We start from the raw sequence: 21707 nt of genomic DNA, 5'->3' as shown, positions 1-21707 counted from the left end.
AGTTATAAATTTGCCATGTTTGGAGGTTTTCGATGGTCCTAGCGAACCAGTTTCCCTAGAAGCAACTTCCCTTCAGTCCGATTCACATCAAAGATGTGACTTCAACACCATCTGATGTTCAAGCTATTTATTTTAGCAGTGGTCTTACAAGTCGGATAGTGGGAGCAGGTGGGTGGCATGGGCCAGATTCAATCAGAGGTCAGATGACTGACTGCCTGTCCAGGAGGGTCTCCATCTGGAGACTATTCTCAGAGTTTGGGAGATTCTTCCCGTTTCTTCTACCTGCATTTAGTTCAGTCAATTACCAGGCGTTTCTTTCATAAGAGGAGGTTAAGCTAGTCTTATAAGGGTAAGCTTTGTTAAAGGTTTACGAGATTTGCATCCGTGATGAGGTGGCCTTATGTCCTGGAAATCCCTGGGCCAGCTTGGAAATCCCCAGGCCAGGTGGCCTCATGCTGCTAAGTGGCACATAGTGTCAGTCCTGTGAGAGCTTGTGAATGCCTTATAGCTATCATTAATCTTGTAGTCATGATATGTCTCCTATAGGATGCTACACAGTTGGTTTTAGCATTTTACTATCGTTTTGTTGTTGTTTGATTACTTTTGTTTTCTTTCGTTTTTTGTTTTTGTTTTTGAGACAGGGTCTTACTCTGTCATCCCGGCTGGAGTGCAGTGGCATGATCAAGGCTCATTGCAACCTCTGCCTCCTGGGTTCATATGGAAGGCAGAGGATTCTCCCACTTCAGCCTCCTGAGTAGCTGGGACTACAGGTGCACACCACCGCACCCAGGTAATTTTTGCATTTTTTGTAGAGACTGGGTTTTGCCATGTTGCCCAGGCTGGTCTTGAACTCCTGGGCTCAAGCAGTCGGCCCGCCTTGGCCTCCCAAAGTGTTAGGATTACAGGTGTGAGTCATCATGCCCAGCCAGCGTCTTACTATGTTTGTTAGCCATTTGGATTCCTTTTTCTTTGAATTGCTGCTTGTTAATATATTGGCCCTTTTTTCTGTTACATTATTAATAATGCCAGGAATTATGCTAGTTGCTATGCAAGATGCAGACTTGAGGAAAACCTGGTCCCAGCTTTCAAAATGCTTACTTTCCAAATCTGACTCATCGTTTGACTTTAATGCCCCACTGGACTTCTCTAACAGCATTTTCCATTTTCCCTTTCAAAAGGACTCAAAATATACAAATTTAATTTGATGATAAGAGCTCAAGAAAGGCCGCGGATTCTTATTTTTTTATTTTTATAGTAAAAGTGATCAGACTGTTTCCTCTTTTAAGAAGAAAAAGAAAGCAGAGGTGAATATTAAGCTTCCAATTAATGCTTATTCATCACAAATAGTAAGTAAATAATGACAGAAATAATTCCTTAGTCACTCTCTAGCACACTTCTGTTTTATTTTTAACATTTTTCACTATGTGAGATTTCCTAGATTTGTTTTATTTTCTGTTTCCCTCTAATTGCAATACAAGCTCTTGTGGACTGGAACCACACCTGTCATATTCACTGCTGTATCTCACCTGTCATATTCACTACCAAATCCCACCTGCCATAATCACTGCCGTATCCCACCTGCCATAATCATTGCCGTATCCCACCTGCCATAATCACTGCCGTATCCCACCTGCCATAATCACTGCCGTATCCCACCTGTCATAATCACTGCTGTATCCCACCTGTCATAATCACTGCTGTATCCCACCTGTCATATTTACTGCTGTATCCCACATGTCATAATCACTGCCCGTATCCCACCTGTCATATTCACTGCCGAATCCCACCTGTCATAATCACTGCCGTATCCCACCTGCCACATTCATTGCGGTATCCCACCTGCCATAATCACTGCCCATATCCCACCTGCCATATTCATTGCCAAATCCCACCTGCCATAATCACTGCTGTATCCCACCTGTCATATTCACTGCCGTGTTTCACCTGTCATATTCACTGCCAAATCCCACCTGCCATAATTACTGCTGTATCCCACTTGTCATATTCACTGCCGAATCCCACTTGCCATAATCACTGCCATATTCCACATGTCATATTAACTGCCATATCCCACCTGCCGTATTCACTGCCATATCCCACCTGTCATATTCACTGCCGTATCCTACCTGCCATAATCACTGCCCATATCCCACCTGCCGTATTCACTGCCATATCCCACCTGTCATATTCACTGCCGTGTTTCACCTGTCATATTCACTGCCGTATCCCACCTGCCATAATCACTGCCCATATTCCCACCTGCCATATTCACTGCCATATCCCACCTGCCATAATCACTGCCCATATCCCACCTGCCATATTCACTGGCAAATCCCACCTGCCATAATCACTGCTGTATCCCACCTGTCATATTCACTGCTGAATCCCACTTGCCATAATCACTGCCATATTCCACCTGTCATATTCACTGCCATATCCCACCTGCCATAATCACTGCCCATATCCCACCTGTCATATTCACTGCTGAATCCCACTTGCCATAGTCACTGCCATATTCTACCTGTCATATTCACTTCCAAATCCCACCTGCCGTAATCACTGCCATGTTTCACCTGTCATATTCACTTCCAAATCCCACCTGCCATATTCACTGCCATATCCCACCTGTCATATTCACTTCCAAATCCCACCTGCCATATTCACTGCCATATCCCACCTGTCATATTCACTGCCATGTCCCACCTGCCATATTCACTGCCGTATCCCACCTGCCATATTCACTGCCATATCCCACCTGCCATAATCACTGCTGTATCCCACCTGCCATGATCACTGCTGAATCCCACATGCCATAATCACTTTTGTATCCCACCTGTCATATTCACTGCCGTATCCCACCTGCCATATTCACTGCTATGTTTCAGTTCTCATATTCACTGCTGAATCCCACCTGCCATAATCACTGCCATATCCCACCTGCCATATTCACTGCTGTGTTTCACCTGTCATATTCACTGCTGTACCCCACCTGTCATATTCACTGCCATACCCCACCTGCTATATTCACTGCCATACCCCACCTACCATATTCACTGCTGTATCCCAAGCTTCCAGAGTAGGCTCTAGCATTCGTAGGTGCTCAGTGAATATTTGCTGAATTAGCAAAATAGAAAATTTAAATCTCTTAACAGGTACCACGTTTTGACATAATCACTTGTAACATCTATTTAGAAATCCATAGGCAGCACAAGCACATAAATAAAAACGTGACCTTCCCCAAGATCTTTCCTCCTCTGTTCAGCATGCTGTGTCAAGAGCAGCACATTGTGTGGTCACTGTCTCATTCAATTGGGACAGTCGCATCATCTGCCCCTTGCTGAATCGAGCCTTTGAATTAGATGAAGGAAATTTGGGCCAAGTCTTCTGGAATTTAGTGACTACTATTATCTAGTTTCCCTCTGGTGCAATTAGAAATGAGCAATGAACCAATATATAACCTTGCTTAAAAAGCAATTTCCTTTACTATTCTCCTTGTTTAATTAGTCTGTTTTGTTCTCCCTGAGCTCGAGAGGCATTTTTTCTCCCAAAGCAGAAGCATTAAGTAAGATGCATTCAGTGTTTTCATGAGATTCATTCATTCTTCTTGGACAAGATTTTGGCCACTGTATTAGTCTGCTTGGGCTGCCATAACAAAATATCACAGACCAGGTGGCCCAAACAACAGAAATTGATTTCTCACAGTCCTGGAGTCTGAGAGGTCTAAGATCGAGGTCTCTGCTGATTTGGTTCCTGCTGAGGGCCCTCTTCCTGCTTGTGACAGCCACCTTCTTGCTGCGTCCTCACGTGACTTTTCCTCTGTGCTTGCATGGAGAGAAAGAGACAACAAGACAGATTCGCTGATGTCTCTTCATATAAAGGCACTGATTCCATCAGACCACTGATCCCATCATCCCCCAGCCTCATAGCCTCATCCAATCCCATTTACTTCCCAAAGGCCCTATCTCCAATTACCATCACATTGGGAACTGGGGCTTCAACATAGGAGTTTGGGGGAACTCAAACATTCAGTTCATAACAGCCACCATGTGCCAGTCATCTGGACAGAGGTTGAAAAAGCCCTATCCATGCCAAAATCTTACCTCTTAAGGTAGTAGAGGCATACTGCTAATGTGAACCTTTAAAAATGCTCATTTATTCTACAGATATTCCTTGTTTATGCCGTATTACTCACTGGCTTAAAAATCTTCTAATGATGAGGCATGGAACTTGGAGAAACCACCCAAAGTTTCTACCATGTTCTGCAAGGCTGTGATCAGGCACCTGCTTACCTCTCACACTGCTCCAGCCACACTGGCCTGCGTGCTGCTACTTTCTCCCTTAGGGCCTTTGCTCTGGCTGTTCATTCTCCTTGTGGTGCTTTGCCCCAGATAGCTGGCTCATTCTCATCATTCAGGTCTCACTTAAGTGTCATCTTTCATAGGACATCCCTGATACCCAATCAGAATTACTCCCTTGGCCAGCTGGCCTGTGCCAGATGCTTTGCTGGATATGAAGACACAAAGATCAGTAGTGCAGCCAGGCGTATTAAAATATTACCCTTAATCAATGTTGACTCGACATTAATAATAGAGCATATTAATGATAATATTATTAATTAATTCTTATTAATTTATCAATAGAGCAGATATTGAACACTTACTATTTGCAAGGCACTATGCTAAGTCTTTGCCATTATTATAATTATTGTTATTTTATTTTTTATTCATTTAGAGGTAGGGTCTCACTCTGTGGCCCAGGCTGGAGTGCAGTGGTACAATCATAGCTCACTGCAACCTTGACCCCCTGGGCTCAAGCAATCCTCCTGTCTCAGCCTCCTGAGTAGGCAGGACTACAGCCATGCACTACCATGCCCAGCTAATTTTTTAATTTTTTGAGACGGGTTTTTGCTATGTTGCCCAGGCTGGTCTCGAACTTCTGGCTTCAAGCAGTCCTCCTGCTTTGACCTTCAAAAATGCTGGGATTACAGGTGTGAGCCACTACGCCCTGCCCTTTGCCATTATTTATCTAATTTAACCCTCACAGCCATCCTCTGATATACATATGATTATCATCCCCACTTTGGGTCAGATCATAAAACCGAACCTTAAGGAGGTCAACTCACCTGCCAAAGGCCACACACAGGAAAGTGATAGAGCTGAGATTTACCCAGTTTTGTTGAGCTTCAGGTTTTAAAGCCAGAAAGATTTCTCTTTTAGAAAATGATAAAGGAAAGTTTTTTTATTTTGAAAAATTGAACAAATAATAGATAAGAAGGAAAATTGTAAAAAGAGACAGTGATGACTAATGAAGATAAAGTTGTTTGGTAATCAGACAGACCCTGGTTTGTATTCTGACCCAGCCACCAATTGGCTGTGTCACTGTGGATTCAACACTTCTCTTATCTTTTGTTTTTTATCTGTAAAAAGGAAGTTATGAGCATTACACGAAATAAACACTGACATGAACAGATTCTCATTCAATGTTAGTTTGATTTTATTGAATAATATTAACAAATTGCAGTATCTAATTATGCAGTTCATCATCAGACACAAATAAGCACTTAATTTCTTTTTAATGATATAAAATCTTTTCTGGCTGGGTGTAGTGGCTCACGCCTGTAATACTAGCACTTTGAGAGGCCAAGGCGGGCGGATCACAAGTTCAAGAGATCAAGACCATCCTGGCTAACATGGTGAAACCCCGTCTCTGCTAAAAATACAAAAATTAGCTGGGCATGGTGGCAGGTGCCTGTAGTCCCAGTTACTTGGGAGGCTGAGGCAGAAGAATTGCCTGAACCGGGGAGGCGGAGGTTGCAGTGAGCAGAGATGGCACCACTGCACTCCAGCCTGGTGACAGAGGGAGACTCCGTCTCAAAAAAAAAAAAAAAAAAAAAAAAATCTTTTTAAAGCATCACTAGGATCAGAAATGCAAATTTTTCAGAAATTTCAAAAATGTGGAGAAAAGGTTGGACATTTTGTTAGGGAAGTAAAAGTATATACATATAAAATTATATTTGTTCTGGAATATAAAATATGTTATTTGTATTGCTCACTATAGATCTAGTGATTGTAAGAACTTATGTAGCATTTTATCAAGCCTCCATATCTCTTTGGAGACTTCAAAGACTTTAGAAAGGTATGGATAATATCAAATGTTGGTCAAGATGGTAGTCAACAGGAACTCTCAAACATTGAGAGTAGGCATGTAATTTGGTACAACCATCTTGAAAAACTGTTTGGCCTTATCTAGTAAAGCTAAAGATGTATAGATCCTAAGATCTAGCAATTCCAGCTGGAGGTATGAACCCTAGAAAGCCTTGCACTTTCGAGTCAGAAGATGTAGACAACAAAACTCACAGCAGCACTGTTTGTAACAGAGAAAACTAAAAACAACGGAAATTACTATCCACAGTAAATAGAATGAATTACAGTAAATATGGTTATACAATGGAACCTTATGTTTTTGCAATTTATTCAAGTGGTTGCATGTGGCCACAGTTCATTTTGTTCTCAATATATATAATATATAGATGATACATGTATGTGTGTATACATATATTTCATTGTGTGAATATACTACATTTAATTTTTCCATTCTGTTGTCATTTGACGTTTCAGTTTCAGATAGTTAGCTATTATGAAAGAGCTACTATGAACATCCTTGTTCATGTATTTTGGAGCATGTATATGAGCATTTCTGTTTATTATACGCCTAGAGGTAGAATTGCAGCAGAGTATGCTTGTTCAGCTTTAGTAGAGACTGCCAAACAATTTTCCATAGTGGTTGTACCAGTAGACAGGCCCAATATGTGAGGGTTTGCTTACTCCACAGCTTCACCAACATTTGGTATTTTTTCATTTCAATACTTACTTTCATTTTCATTTTATATTTCATTTCAAAACTTTCATTTCAGTATTTTAGTTCATTTTGATGCATTTTCATTTTAGTCACTCTAGTGAGTGTATAGTGATATTGTACTATGGTTTCAACTTGTATTTTCCTTATGACTAATGAAATCAAAGACCTTTTAATATGTCTGTTGGTCATTTGATATGCTATTATTTTAAAGTAATAAATATAGGGTCCAGACCTATGGGGCTTACCGGGTGTTCTCTCCATGTGTGGAGACGAGAGATCTAAGAAATAAAGACACAAGACAAAGAGATAAAGAGAAGACCGCTGGGCCCGGGGGACCACTACCACCAAGACACAGAGACCAGTAATGGCCCCGAATGGTTGGGCGTGCTGATATTTATCGTATACAAGACAACGGGGCAGGGTAAGGAGGGTGAGTCATCCAAGTGATTGATAAGGTCAAGCAAGTCACGTGATCATAGGACAGGGGGCCCTTCCCTTATAGGTAGCTGAAGCAGAGAGGGAAGACAGCATACATCAGCATTTTCTTCTATGCACTTATCAGAAAGATCAAAGACTTTAAGACTTTCACTATTTCTTCTACCACTATCTTCTAACAACTTCAAAGAGGAACCAGGAGTACGGGAGGAACATGAAAGTGGACAAGGAGCGTGACCACTGAAGCACAGCACCACAGGGAGGGGTTTAAGCCTCCAGATGACTGCGGGCAGGAATGGATAATATCCAACCTCCCACAAGAAGCTGGTGGAGTAGAGTGTTCCCTGAGTCCTCCAAGGAAAGGAAGACTCCCTTTCACAGTCTGCTAAGTAACAGGTGCTTTCCCAGGCACTGGCATTACTGCTTGACCAGGGAGCCCTCAAGTGGCCCTTATGTGGGCGTAAGAGAGGGCTCACCTCTTGCCTTCTTGGTCACTTCTCACAATGTCCCTTCAGCACCTGACCCTATACCCGCCGTTATTCCTTGGTTATATTAGTAACACAACAAAGAGTAATATTAAAAGTTAATGATTAATAATGTCCACGATCATCTCTATATCTAACTTGTATTATAACTATTCTTATTCTAACTGTTTTCTTTATTATACTGAAACAGTTTGTGCCTTCAGTTTCTTGCCTTGGCACCTGGGTAATCCTCCACCCACAAATAAATAAAGGATTATTGGAAAAATTACTTTACAATACATAGATTGATTACGATCTATGTAAAGCAATGTATCAGTGGACTGAGGCTTGGTTATCTTAACAGTGACACATGACTTGAGAATCTCAGTAGCTTAAGGCAAGGTTTAACTCTTGTTCTTGCTGCATGTCTATTTCCAGCAGTCAGTGGGTCTGCTCCACATCAGCATCATTCTGGCAGCTTCTGTGAAGGGACAGCCTCAATATGGGGCATTGCTGGTCTCCAGGCAGAGAGAAAAGAGAGATGGCAACACAATGGGCCACACACAAGTTCTTAGAGCTGTGGCACACACTTCATTTACACTCACATTTCATTGGCCAAAGGAGATCAGATGTCCAAGACTGATGTTAGTGAGTGGATTATATAATCTAAAGGCAAGGGCTTGTAGGAAGAGGCAGTCAATATTTGTGAACAAGAGAATGATCAGTAACATCTTTCTGCAGAGTAGGCTTATAAGAGTATTACTCTAGGATAGAGAAAACAAGCTGTGTGTCTGTGGGCTGTTTTCAACACATATATATACACTACACATTTTTTTTTTTTTTGAGATGGAGTTTCGCTCTTATTGCCCAGGCTGGAATGCAATGGCTTGATCTTGGCTCACCACAACCTCTGCCTCCCGGGTTCAAGTGATTCTCCTGCCTCAGCCTCCCAAGTAGCTGGGATTACAGGCATGCGCCACCACACCCAACTAATTTTTGTATTTTTAGTAGAGACAGGATTTCTTCATGTTGGTCAGGCTGGTCTCGAACTCCCCACCTCAGATGATCCACCCGCCTCCGCCTCCCAAAGTGTTGGGATTACAGGCATGAGCCACCACGCCCAGCCTCACTTTTTTTCTTTTGTTTTGTTGAACTGGTTGCCAACGTTTAAAAATTATGACATTTAACAAAGATGCAGATTTCTGGCTTCTTTTGGAAATCCTAAGCTATAGCAAGAATCATTTGGAACTGAGTTGTAGCTGCCCTTCTGGTGGGATGTGCACTCTCTGGTTTTCCATGACTGTATCTGCCTGTCTTCTCTGCAGCAGTGCCTTTCAAACATGTTTTACATAGCTCACAATAAACAATACATTTTACATTGCTACCAAGGACTCGCATGCATGTGTGTGTGTCTGCATTCATATATAGGTATAGATATGCATATACATACACATTCCAAAGTAAAATACATCAAGGAAACAATGCTTACCATTACTCATTGAAATTGTCTGTTCTATTCTATCCTATTGTATTCTAGTACTTTTTTTTTTTTTTTTTTTAATGCTGGAATCAACTCCCTAAATTGATTTCACAAACCACTTCTGGGTCATAGCCCATAGGTTGAAAACATGGTTGTCTATCATGTTACTTGTCTGTTTCTCCGCTAAATGCTATTGGTTAGTTTTCTAGCCTGGATTCCTGTCTAAGCCCTTTAGGGTTTCAGGACAATTCACTGTGTGGGTGAGCAGCATCTGCTTCCCTTCGCTTAAACCTGGGCAATTACTGGTTTTGCCCAAGGGTCTTAAAACTTAAACTGCTTGAATATCTGGCAGTTTCCCCGCTGACTTTTCCCTTGTCTGATTTCCTATTTCAATAAAAATAGCCTTGTAGGCGAATATGCCACTGATTCGGAGAATCTCAGATTCCTGACTGGGCTAGGCAATTAAGGGCAAATGAAAGTGAGTCCTGTTGTACAGGAAGGAGAGTTCTCAGATGATGAGGATGGTCATGGGGACTTTGTTACCGAAGGAGGCCCAAGCTCATGATTTCACAGGATTGATTCCTCCATCTCACTGATCATTTAACAAATACTTATGGATGACCCATGTGCCACACCCTGTGCTAGGGAACTCATCCAAAACTTACAAAAATTTCTCCTAGATGCACAGACGATGAATAGTAATTACCTCTTCCTGTGTTTTACCCTTCCTATTTCTTCTTTTCTTCCCTTGACCCAGAAATTCATCAATTGCCCTAGGGCTGTTCCGGCTTAGTGCTTGTTGGCCCTTCTGCTCAGGTCTTTGTGGGCTCTCACTGGTGTTCGTATGCATATAGAATGGATGTCTGCATCACATTGTAGGGACAGTGTATGGGGATGTGAAGACAATAAGTGAAAGTCTGCCGCCCACTAAGACACAAGCAGCATTGCTATAAACTCCAGTGGAAAAAGGTGATGTTATAGGGTAGGAAACCCGTATTGTCACATTTTCATGGAATTCAGTGAATTGCATTTTGAGGACCAGTGCCGTTTTGATGCTGGAGGATTCCACCACCTTTGTGGTGTTGTTTCCTGGAAGAGATTCTACTACTCAAGTGGTGTTGGCAGCAGGTGTACCCAGCAAAATCAGGTAGCAAGGCCTGGTGGAACTTGGCAGAAAGGGGCTCACTGGGGCCATCAGAGACAGTAGTGAGACCCCTTGTGCCAGTTAGGGGGCAGCAGAGACCCAAAAGTGGATTTTACCAGAAAGGGTTGAAGCAGGAGAGGAAGGAAATGGCGAATGCCTTGACAGGCCATGTTTGTGAGTCCAGGAGGACAGCTCATGGGAGCTCTCAGAAATAATTGTGGGGTGAGGTGAGTGCATACTTGGATAGAGATGTTACAGTACCTGACAGGGGCAAGACCCAGTAATATATGGGTTGTTACTATTAAACGTGACCCCATTTTAAGTCGTGGGTTTATATAACAAGGTTATTTATGCTTGTTATATGCTTTATGTGCATTACCTATAAATGCCCTTAAACTTTTATCACAGTGCAAATGCAGCTCATTACCAGAATCCGTGAGCACTGTCTTCAAATCCTCCCCATTGCCTTGACGTTGGCTTTTTCTTAATTCTGTCTCTTTTTTTGGCCACTCTGCTCTTGATCTTGTGTCTACATCTGAGCCTGAAATTGGAGAGTCCTTGGCTACTCTATAATCTGAGTCTTCTACTTCCTGCTTTCCCTATTCAGTCTCCCATTTCCTTCTCCAGCCCCATCCCTGGTACTAGCAAGTCCCTCCCTGATGTCTTCGCCATCCGTTCCTTTCAGACACCTGCCACCCTTCACATTAGCAAAATGACAAAAAATAAGAATAAATAAGGTGAGTATAATAGATTGCATAGTGGCCCCCAAAAGATACACCACAGAACTCCACACATACTAACCCTTGGTCCCTCAGAATGTGACTTATTTGGAATAAGGGTCTTTGCCAATGTAATTAAGATAAGGATCTAGAGATGAGTCCATCTCCTGGGTTACAGTGAGCCTTAAAGCCAATGACAAGTATCCTTATAAGAGACAGCAAAGGAGAAGGTGGCCATGTGAAGACAGAGACAGAGATTGGAGTTCTGCTGCCATAAGACAAGGAATGCCAGGGGCACCAGAAGCAGGAGCCTTCTGAAGGTGCATGGCCCCTGCCAGCACCTTAATTTCAAGTGTCTGGCCTCCAGAACTGTGAGAGAACAAACTCTGCTGTTTAAACCACCAAATTTAGGCTGTGAGTGGTGGCTCACGCCTGTAATCCCAGCACTTTGAAAGGCCAAGGTGGGCGGATCGCTTGAGCTCAGGAGTTTGAGACCAGCCTGGCCAACATGGTGAAATCTCGTCTCTATTGAAAAAAAAAAAAAATTGGCCAGGTGTGGTGGTGCAAGCCTGTAGTCCCAGCTACTTCGGAAAGAGGATCACCTGAGCCCGGACAGCCAAGGCTGTAGTGAGCTATGATCTGGCCACTGCACTCCAGCCTGGGCAACAGAGTGAGAGCCAGTCTCAAAATCAAACAAAAAAGCCACTAAGTTTGTGGTAATTTATAACAGCAGCCCTAGGAAACTGAGATAATGGGTGACCATACAGCACCAAAGGACTTCTATTTCATGATTGGTGAACATTTTAAAATAAGAAAAGGCCAGGCCTGGTGGCTCACGCCTATAATCCCAGCACTTTGGGAGGCCGAGGCGGGTGGATCACGAGGTCAGGAGTTCAAGACCACTCTCGCCAAGATGGTGAAACCCTGCCTGTACTAAAAATACAAAAATTGGCCGGGTGTGGTGGTGGGCACCTGTAATCCCAGCTACTCGGGAGGCTGAGGCAGAGAACTGGTTGAGCCTGGGAGGCAGAGGTTGCAGTGAGCCAAGATCACGCCACTGCACTCCAGCCTGGGTGACAGTGAGACTCCATCCCAAAAAGAAAAAAAAAAAAAAGTATTACAGAAAAGAATGTGAGAACATGTTTCAAGTATTAACAAATAAAAGAATGCATGCTAAATAATTATTTGCAACACATCATAGAGCCAGTTCTCACCTGGCAATAAAGTACTCCAAAAGTTCATTCATAAGTAAATTGAGACTCAGAATGCATATTTTTCCTGCAGGAGTCATGTGATATATTATGGATGTTTTCAAATATTAATCCATAATAATCATTTTAAGTTAATCATATGCAGACTATAGTTTTCTTGAAGCGAGGGATTGTTCTACACGTATTTAAGTCTTGCTGTCTAGCAGAGTGCTTTGCATGGGTAGAGCCTCCAATAAATGCTTGATGAGTAGTAGTTCATTAAAAAATTCTTTAAAATTTTTTTTACCACAAAACATCTGCAAGTAGAGTAGTTCATTTTTTAAAGCACCATACACTAATATTTAATAGCAGCTGTTTTAGAGTCAGATTGCAAGGCTTCAGATCCTGGCTCTGCCACTTACAGAATGCAAATCATTAAGCAAATTTACATAATCTCTGTGTGCTTCAATTTATTTGTCTATAAAATTGTGATATTAATACCTATCTCACAATGCTGTTGTGAGGAGTAAATGAATTATTATGTATTAAATACTTAGAACATTACTTGCATGTAAGGATTCAATAAATCTTAAATATTGTTATTAGCTCTTAAGTATATCTCCTCAACTAAATTATAAACTCTGAGGAAGAGGCAACATCCTATCCTTTTTAAAATCCCGGCATCTACACAATTTCTTGCATATTGTATGCACTCAGTGAGTATTTGTTGAACTACTAAAAGGAATGAATGAATGGCTATATGTTTACAATACCTTCTCCATAAAAAATACATATAGAATTGATAACATTCTAACATTTGTTACAGTAAAAAATGTTTTTAGAAATTAAATAGAATTTTTTTTTTTAAGACAGTGTCTTGCTGTGTCGCCCAGGCTGGAGTGCAGTGGCATGATGTCAGCTCACTGCAACCTCTGCCTCCTGGGTTCAAGCAATTCTCCTGCCTCAGCCTCCCGAGTAGCTGGGACTACAGGCACGTGCCACCACACCCGCCTAATTTTTGTATTTTTAGTAGAGATGGGGTTTCACCATTGTTGGCCAGGCTGGTCTCAAACTCCTAACCTCAAGTGATCCACCTACCTTGGCCTCCCAAAATGCTGGGATTACAGGTGTAAGCCACCATGCCCAGCCTAAATAGAACTTTTAAGATGTCAGAGCAAAAAGGAAATTATTACCAGTGTGAAATTCTTCACTATATTTTAGCCCCTAAGAGGCAGAGACCTTGTCCTGTTTCTTTGTAACTGCTGCATTTTGCATGATGTTTTGCAGAATAGGCATGTGCGACCTTGTACACAGAAAGGGCTTAAGCAAATCCTTATGCAGATTCCTGGAGTTATTTTTCTGCGCTGGTCGCTCCTTTCCAGAATTCTACTCTGCAACTTCCAGCTGCCTTAGCCTTCTGAACTCAGAGCCCCCTCTCCTTACCTCCACTAGGCCTCTGGGGTCTCTGGGTTTCCCCTTCTTGCACTTGCAGTTTATACATTGCCTCCAAGCAGAAGGCCCAGGTATTTCTCATGCTCATCTCATCTGTTTCCCCTCTAACAGAGATTAGTCTTACAAGGCCTCGTGTTCAGTCTGAAAACAGCTGCTTCCTGTACTTCGTTCACTTATCTAATTGCTCACAATAAAAAGCTAAGTCCTTTCTTACTTCATCATGGCTAGAAGCAGTTCCCATGTGAATGTCTTGGTTAAAGGAGAAAAATGTATAAGGTAACTATAAACTAAGACTTTCACATCAATTCAGTTGGTTCTTTTGTTAAGAATTACAGGGCTGGGCACGATGGCTCACACCTGTAATCCCAGAACTTTGGGAGGCTGAGGCGGGAGGATCCCTTGAGGCCAAGATTTTAAGATCAGCCTGGGAAACATAGTGAGACCCCGTTTCTACAGAAAAAAAAAAAAAGTAAAAATTAGGCACAGTGTCGCATGCCTGTAGTCTCAGCTACTTGGGAAGCTGAGGCAGGATGATCAATCCCTTGAGCCCAAGAGTTCGCGGTTACAGTGAGCTATAATCATGCCACTGCATTCAGCCTAGGTGACACAGCGAGATCCTGTCTCAAAAAAAAAAAAAAAAAAAGACAAAAAGAAAAGAAAATTAGAGTATAATTTTTCTGTGTTGAAGAGCTTCTGCTGGACAAATTTTCAGTCTTGGTCGGCAGTTTAACTCAAGAACAGACTCTTCTGTCTTCACTTCCAGCTTACATAAATTAGAATGGAGAAGAGAATTCTAAAGTATAAAGAATGTACACTGTTCTCTGCCCCAATTACACATCTGTCTCACGGCTTGTTAGGCAGCATGATGAATAAGCGTGTCATCTCTCTCCATTTATTTGTGCATCCATTTTTATATCCATAGTCTATAGAGACTTTCATTGCTTCTCACAAATTTGTTTAAACTTTTAATAGTGATATATACAGACTTCCTCATCTAAGCACAGACACGATTTCTATTTAGGTCATTTCTGTGCAGTCACTTCCTCTTCCTAGGTCATAGCCCTGTAGTTCTATCATACATAGACTGTCTATTTTAATAGAAACCTGCAGCAATGGTGGAAGGAGGGGAACGGGAGTCATTTCATCAGAAAGATGCATTGTATCTACTGGAGAATTTTCTTGTCTTAGAAACACTAGAAATTATATTTTTTGGAAATTTCAAATTTTACTAAAATGTGGTCATTGTCAATTATGTAACAGGGGGTTTCCTTTTCAATATAGTGACTATCAGTAATAGTGCTGGAAATATGATAACAGGCCACATTCTAAAAATTCATTTCCTCTTTAATTAGGACCTAACTCTTGGAAACTCCTTCATGTGAGCTGCCACAACATCATCTAAAAGCAAACTGCCAAAAAATCATCTTAAACCGCATCATCTAAAAGTTATTTTGGCAAAATGCATGGTCTCAAATGGAAGATAATGACAGCTAAGATAGAATTTAGAATGAGCCTCAGCACTTTGGGAGGCCAAGGCGGGTGGATCACTTGAGGTCAGGAGTTCGAGACCAGCCTGGCCAACATGGTGAAACCCTGTCTCTACCAAAAATATAAAAAATTAGCCAGGCGTGGTGGTGCATGCCTATAATCCCAGCTACTCGGGAGGCTGAGGCAGAAGAATCACTTGAACCCAGGAGATGGAGGTTGCAGTGAGCCAAGATCGCGTCACCGCACTCTAGCCTGGGCAATAGAATGAGACTCTGTCTCAAAAAAAAAAAAAAAAAAAAAAAAATTTAGAATGAGCACGAAGTTAATGAATAATACCTCAGTCACATTCTAGTAAGAAACCATTCCTCCTTGTGGGAATTAGAGCCCTGCCCCAGAACCCTGGCTCTGAGGTTTGACTTCTGTTATGTACTGACAGTCCCCAGTACGCTCATGGTTCCATGGTGCCAGCATAGGAGTGGCTGATGACAGAGGCTGACATGTCATGCACATCATTCTGTCTGTCTCATTGTTTAGTGTCTCTTCCTTGGTAAATGCTCTCTGATAGGTGTTACCATGCAATGGAAAGATCACACACCTGATACTACTATGTGTCTATCCATTTGCCTCTTTCCTAGACATCTTATCCCTAGCCTTTCAAACTTTCTCCTTCTGGATCCCTGCATATGTACACAGTGTATATAATGAACTGTAATTAAATAAACTACATAACTTACTTATTGATTAGGTCCCTTTTAAACTATTTCTTGTGAGTTCAAGAAAGCAGAGATCTTTGTAGTTTTTTTGTTTTGTATTTTAATTACTACTGTATCCCTAGCACTTATAATAGTGTGTGGCAGAGAACAAGTACTCAGTAAATAGTTGCTGGGTGAATCCATACTAAATATAAATCTTTGTCAATTAGTATATGTGTGAGAAATATCTATTCCTAGTTAGAGGCTGGTCTTTTCATTTACTTTATTGTAAATGATGTTTGAATGAACAGAAGTATGGAATTTTAATGTAGTTAAATTTATCAATCCTTATTAAGCTATTTTTTGTTTCTTATTTAAGAAATTCTCTGCTGCAAAGTGATAAATATGTTCTGGTATATTTTCTTCTAACCCATCTTTCCCCCACTGATCTGCAATGACATTTTTGTTGTTAATTAACTTTTATTACCAGTGAATCTGTTTCTAGGCTCTCTATTTTGTTTCATTGTCTGGCTATCCTTTTTAAAATAAATTTTTTTAGAGACAGGGTCTAACTCTGTTGCCCAGGCTGGAGTGCAGTGGCACAGTCATGGCTCACTACACCCTCTAACTCCTGGGCTCAAGTGATCTGCCGCAGCCTCCTGAGTCACTGGGACTACAGGCATGGGCCATCACTTCTGGCTAATTAAAAAAGTTTTTTTTTTTTTGAAGAAATGGTGTCTTACTATGTAGCCCAGACTGGCCTCAAACTCCTGGCCTTCCTCCCACCTCAGTCTCCCAAAGCACTGGGATTACAGGTGTGAGCCACTGCACCCAGCCTATCCTATTTATTTTTATTTACCATTATTTATTTTTAATTGCTGGACAGTTTGACAAGTCCAGTTTGAGCTAGTTATGCATCACATCCCATTTGCAAGGGTTGTTTGTCTTGTTCAAAGGACAATGAGTACAACCAATGTCAACAGAAGTTGTTTTTCTTCCTTCGAAGAGAAGGGATGTGCCAGGATGGAGAGTGCCTGCATTCCTGCCCATCAGGGTACTATGGACACTGAGCCCCAGATATGAACAGATGTGCAACTTCTCTTGGAGAAAACAAAATAAAAAATACGTCATTGGTCCATGTTCAACTGCCCATCGTAAAAAAGAAATACATCATTGGATAAGCAACTTCATTCAAAAGTCAGTGCCACAGCAAGCAAGAAATTAGAAGCTTGTTAAAATAAGATGGAATTTTGAGCTGGGCACGGTCACTCATGCCTGTAATCCTAGCACTTTGGGAGGCCAAGGCAGGTGGATCACTTGAGGTCAGGAATTCAAGACCAGCTTAGCCAACATGGCGAAACCCCGTCTCTACTAAAAATACAAACATTAGCCAGGTGAGGTGGTGAGTGCCTGTAATCCCAGCTACTTGGGAGGCTGAGGCAGAAGAATCACTTGAACCCAGGAGGTGGAGGTTGCAGTGAGCCAAGATCGCGCCACTGCACTCCAGCCTGGGTGACAATAAAAATAAATAAATGAAATAAAAATAAAATAAGGTGGAATTTTCACCCATTGACAAAAAGTTAATAATTATTATTATATCTAATTTCTGGACATTGAATAGCTCATAAGCCAACCTACTTATGAGCATCTGTTTTCTGGATGAGCTTCAACCGTTGCAAGTGGATTTTTCTTCTTTGGACTACTTGTCAAACTGTGGTGTGAATCAGAAGAGTTTAATACAGATTGCTGAAGTTTTTGATTTGTAGGTCTGGGATGGGACTTGAGAATTTGCTTTTTTCCAAGTTCCCATGTGATGTTGATACTGCTGGTTCTGGGACCACATTTTGAGAAACTTTGTTGTCAATAATGTGCCCACAGCTGCATTATTTTTTTTTTTATTTTCCCAAGAATTAATGTCATCAGATTGAAATAGTAGTATATATTAATACTGAATGACAAGTTAGAAAGATAGATTTGTTTAAAATATAATATTGGAAATAGGCACATGAATATTTTGAACTTAAATGTTGCAGTGATTTTTATTAAAGTAATATGAATATTGCCCTCCAAAACTTTGATGATAGAGTTTTGTTTCTTTAATGTGAATTACTTTCTTACATTGTGAAAACTTGGAGCATATTCTTCCTCAGGCCTAAGTACTGTATAGGAACTATTAAGTGAGTACTTTAACAGTAATTCTCCATATGCAAAAAAGCATTTTTACTAGTCTGTACTTACAACTTGCAAATTTGCTTTTATCCAAAAGGAAGAGAATTAGAGAAATGATTTTAGTAAGAAATGCTAAAATCAAAAAGATAGGTAAACATTTAAAGAATCATTGTAGTATTCCCAACAGTTTTATAGATGAAATTTTAAGTTCTCTGGGTTATAACTTGCTTTCTGATGCCATTATAAACCTGACGGCTGAGACACTGGTCGATCACCCATTAGGAATATATATGCTAAAATTGTTGCTTTCAGTTTTTAAAATATGGCTTAATTTTATGTTTGCTTAAAATTGGTTTGTTTTGGCCTGGTAGTATCTCGGGTCCCACACATATGCTCATTCACAATTATCGTATCGGGCTGAGCACGGTGGCTCACGCTTGTAATCCCAGCACTTTGGAAGGCCGAGGTGGACAGATCACATGAGTTTGAGCCCAGCCTGGCCAACATAGCAAAACCCCATCTCTACTAACAATAAAAAAATTAGCCAGGCGTGGTGGCACGTACCTATAGTCCCAGCTACTCGGGAGGCCGAGGCAGGAGAATTGCTGAACCCAGGAGGCGGATGTTGCCGTGAGCCAAGATGGCGCCACTGCTCTCCAGCCTGAGCGACAAAGCCAGACTCCCTCTAAAAAAAAAAAAAAAAAAAAAAAAAAAAAAAAAATTGTTATTATTTAGTTTTATATTCTCTATCTGTTAATGAGACTAAAATAATGATGAAGAAAACATTTTAATATGGTATATGAATAGTAATAAAATAATATAATGAGATGTATCTCCAAAATCTGAATCTAATGGTACTATATTCGTATTATAGCTGATTTCTTTACAAAAAGCAGTCTTGGCTTACTGGAAAATTCACATTTTAAAAGTCGATCAGTTTCATTTTTTCTGGAGAATGTTAGCTTTACTGAAAGTATAAAAGTTTCGTTGTTGTAGACACCAGGTCCTAATAAAAACAAGTAAAAGAAGAAAAAGTTCGTTACGGGTAGAACTGATTAAGTGAGGTACCACTGAAGAATTAAAGGTATCTCACACATACTTTGATTAATTAAATGGTGAATAAGAACTTGTTTTAATCTCATTATTCAAGTCACTAAAATGTTAAACAGGTAAAACAAAAAGGCAATTATTACAAGTTTTTACGTAAAACTATGAGAAGATTTTTTAAAAAGTAAAACACCACCCATACACACTGAGTTCATTTGGCTGGTATTGATTCTGAATAGGTATTTTATAATATTTCATTGGCCTTGACCCGCAAACTAAACACAGACATTTTCTCAATTAGTCATTTTCAGGTTTATTGCCTAAGATGCTCATTGAAATTCAGGGCAGGCAAAAATACATCATTGGCCTTTGTATATCTTTGAAAGGCCTTCTGATGGGACCCTGCTCCGTATAAAGGCTTCTCTTCTCTGCAAACTGAAAGGGACCCTGTGTGTGAAGTGTGTTCAGTGGGGTCTTCAAGGAACAACATAGAGAGCAGCCGCTGGCCAGCCGGAAGCCACCATGCGCTGTCCTCAACAGCGCAGCTCCAGGCTGTATGACCCCCAGGCAATTAGGCACCAAAAGAAGATGCTCACACTTTCCAAAATTCTTTCCCAGGGCTGGGGGAAGGGAGCCAGACTTGGAGCCCCTATGTGGAACTTAGTCTCCAAGGAAAGAAAGCATGTTCTCATCCTACAAACACTCCATTTTCTCCCTGAATTAGTGTCCTTTCTTTGAACTAGATGAGACTTCGCTCAGAGCTGGAGGCTATGGCCCCTTAGTTCTGTTTCCACAGTGCTTCCAGCCCTCTCCCCAGTTTGGAGGCCCCCAAAATGAGGCGCTTATCTCTTTGATTTTGTGAAAGAAAATGCACAGTTCGTCTATTTGGGGCTTCTGAAAGATGTTAGGGCCTGAAGAAGGTTGACTGGGAGACTGAGTGGGGAGTGACAGACCATGACCTTAATTACTGACCTTTTGTTATAGATTAACTTCCTTCCTATTTTATTGTTCCTGGCCCAGACCAGATAGCACTTGAGATAAAAGATCCCTTGATTATTACATCCTTAATGTGGAATGTTAAATACTCCCTTCCCCCAAAGGAATCACTGCCTAAAACCAGTCAGATTGCTGTGACTGTGCACTAACCTTGTGTGGAAAATGCTGTCATCCTGTTAAGCTTCCCCAGACCTTGCCTGTATAAACAATCCTCAAACCTCACTGCTTCAGAGCACTAACCCCATCTTTTTGGAGTCCTCCTGGGTGACCCTCCTCAAACTTTGTGCTCAGTATTTTAATCCTGTTGCCTGGATCTCGATTTAAAGTTGATAATTTTCAGAGAATTCTTCATTTTCTCTTTGCATATTTTATTGTTTCCTTTCCATCTGTTTTTCTTTTACTTACTGCCTGAAGCCAAGAGACAATGTCAAGATGTCTTAGTGAAAGGAGCTCATACTTAGGGGTTCCTGGGTCAAAACCTACATCTCTCATTTCTTAGCTCTATGATCTACCTGTTTCCTTAATCTCTCTGGGCCTCAGTTTGCCCATTATTTTAGTAAAACATGTACTACAAGTTACTTTTTATTTAACTACTTATGCCATATTTAATTCCCAACCACTAATATTACATATTAGTTATATATTGTTAAATCATAATGTTCTTTCACTATTTCTTTTATGACTGAGAAATTTCTTTCCAATGTATAAATCATATACATGTTGCTCCTGGACAAAACTGAGGGTCAGGCTGCTACTTCTCCTGGCCCAATAATGAGATGCAGACAAACTGGGGAAGAAGAGAGTTTTTATTTTTGCATCTGGTTACAGGGAGAAGGCCTGGAAATTATCACCACAGCAACTCAAAATTACAAAGTTTTCCAGAGCTTATAAACCTTCCAAGCTGTATGTCTACATATAAGTGTGCATTCATCTAAAGACATAAGTGATTAACTTCTTCTAATCTATAGCTAAGGTCTGAGTCCTGAAGACCTTTCTCTGGAGCCTCAGTAAATTTACTTAATCTAAATGGGTCCAGGTGCTGGGGTGATTACCCTTATCTTGTCTCCTGCTAAATCACAGAGGTTTGGGGAGTTCCTTCAGACCTCCAATAAACTTGTGTGTGGAGGCCTGGGGAATTTCTTCAGACTGACAATAAAACTTGTTTATTCCAGTCTGGCCAACATGGTGAAACCCTGTCTCTACTAAAAATACCAAAAAGTTAGCCGGGCGTGGTGACGTGCACCTGTAATCTCAGCTACTAGTGAGACCTGGCCTGCCACAATGTGGTTAAGGAAACATATTACAACATTTTTAAAAATCAAGATTTTTCATTTCAATGGCCTTGTAATTGATTGAAAAGTTTATTTTGAGTCACATGGTGTTCTAGACTCTTGTGGAGGGTTTAGATTGGAAAATAAGTAATGACAGTGAAGCAGTTGTTATGTTCATATAAAAGAAAAAGAAGAAAAACCCACAGGACTTTATTTGGTTTTAAAAGTCTATCTGCAAAGATATAGTTTATAGGAAAATTCAATCCCAAATGTTTCTTATTGCTCTGGAGTGTGTGAAGAAG

The 21707-nt window shown here is 40.9% G+C and overlaps 1 protein-coding gene and 1 long non-coding RNA gene across 15 annotated transcripts in view; one reads left to right on the top strand and one right to left on the bottom strand.

The window, feature by feature from the left end:
- The window catches only part of BICD1 (BICD cargo adaptor 1), a 276282-nt gene that overhangs the window by 145283 nt on the left and 109292 nt on the right, over positions 1 to 21707 (top strand). The window lies entirely within an intron of this gene.
- LOC107967543 (uncharacterized) lies at positions 1631 to 18742 on the bottom strand. Of its 2 annotated transcripts, none has more exons than XR_001708041.3 (3): positions 18656 to 18742; positions 4290 to 4503; positions 1631 to 3821 (listed from the first exon to the last, which is right to left on the bottom strand). It is a non-coding gene; the product is annotated as an uncharacterized LOC107967543 (long non-coding RNA). The 2 variants fall into 2 exon arrangements; XR_008538483.2 differs by having other exon boundaries at positions 2313 to 3816; positions 18656 to 18738.

The sequence above is a fragment of the Pan troglodytes genome, chromosome 10, assembly GCF_028858775.2.
Source record: "Pan troglodytes isolate AG18354 chromosome 10, NHGRI_mPanTro3-v2.0_pri, whole genome shotgun sequence".
Lineage (NCBI taxonomy): Eukaryota > Metazoa > Chordata > Mammalia > Primates > Hominidae > Pan > Pan troglodytes.
This window is presented reverse-complemented; position numbering and strand designations above follow the sequence as displayed.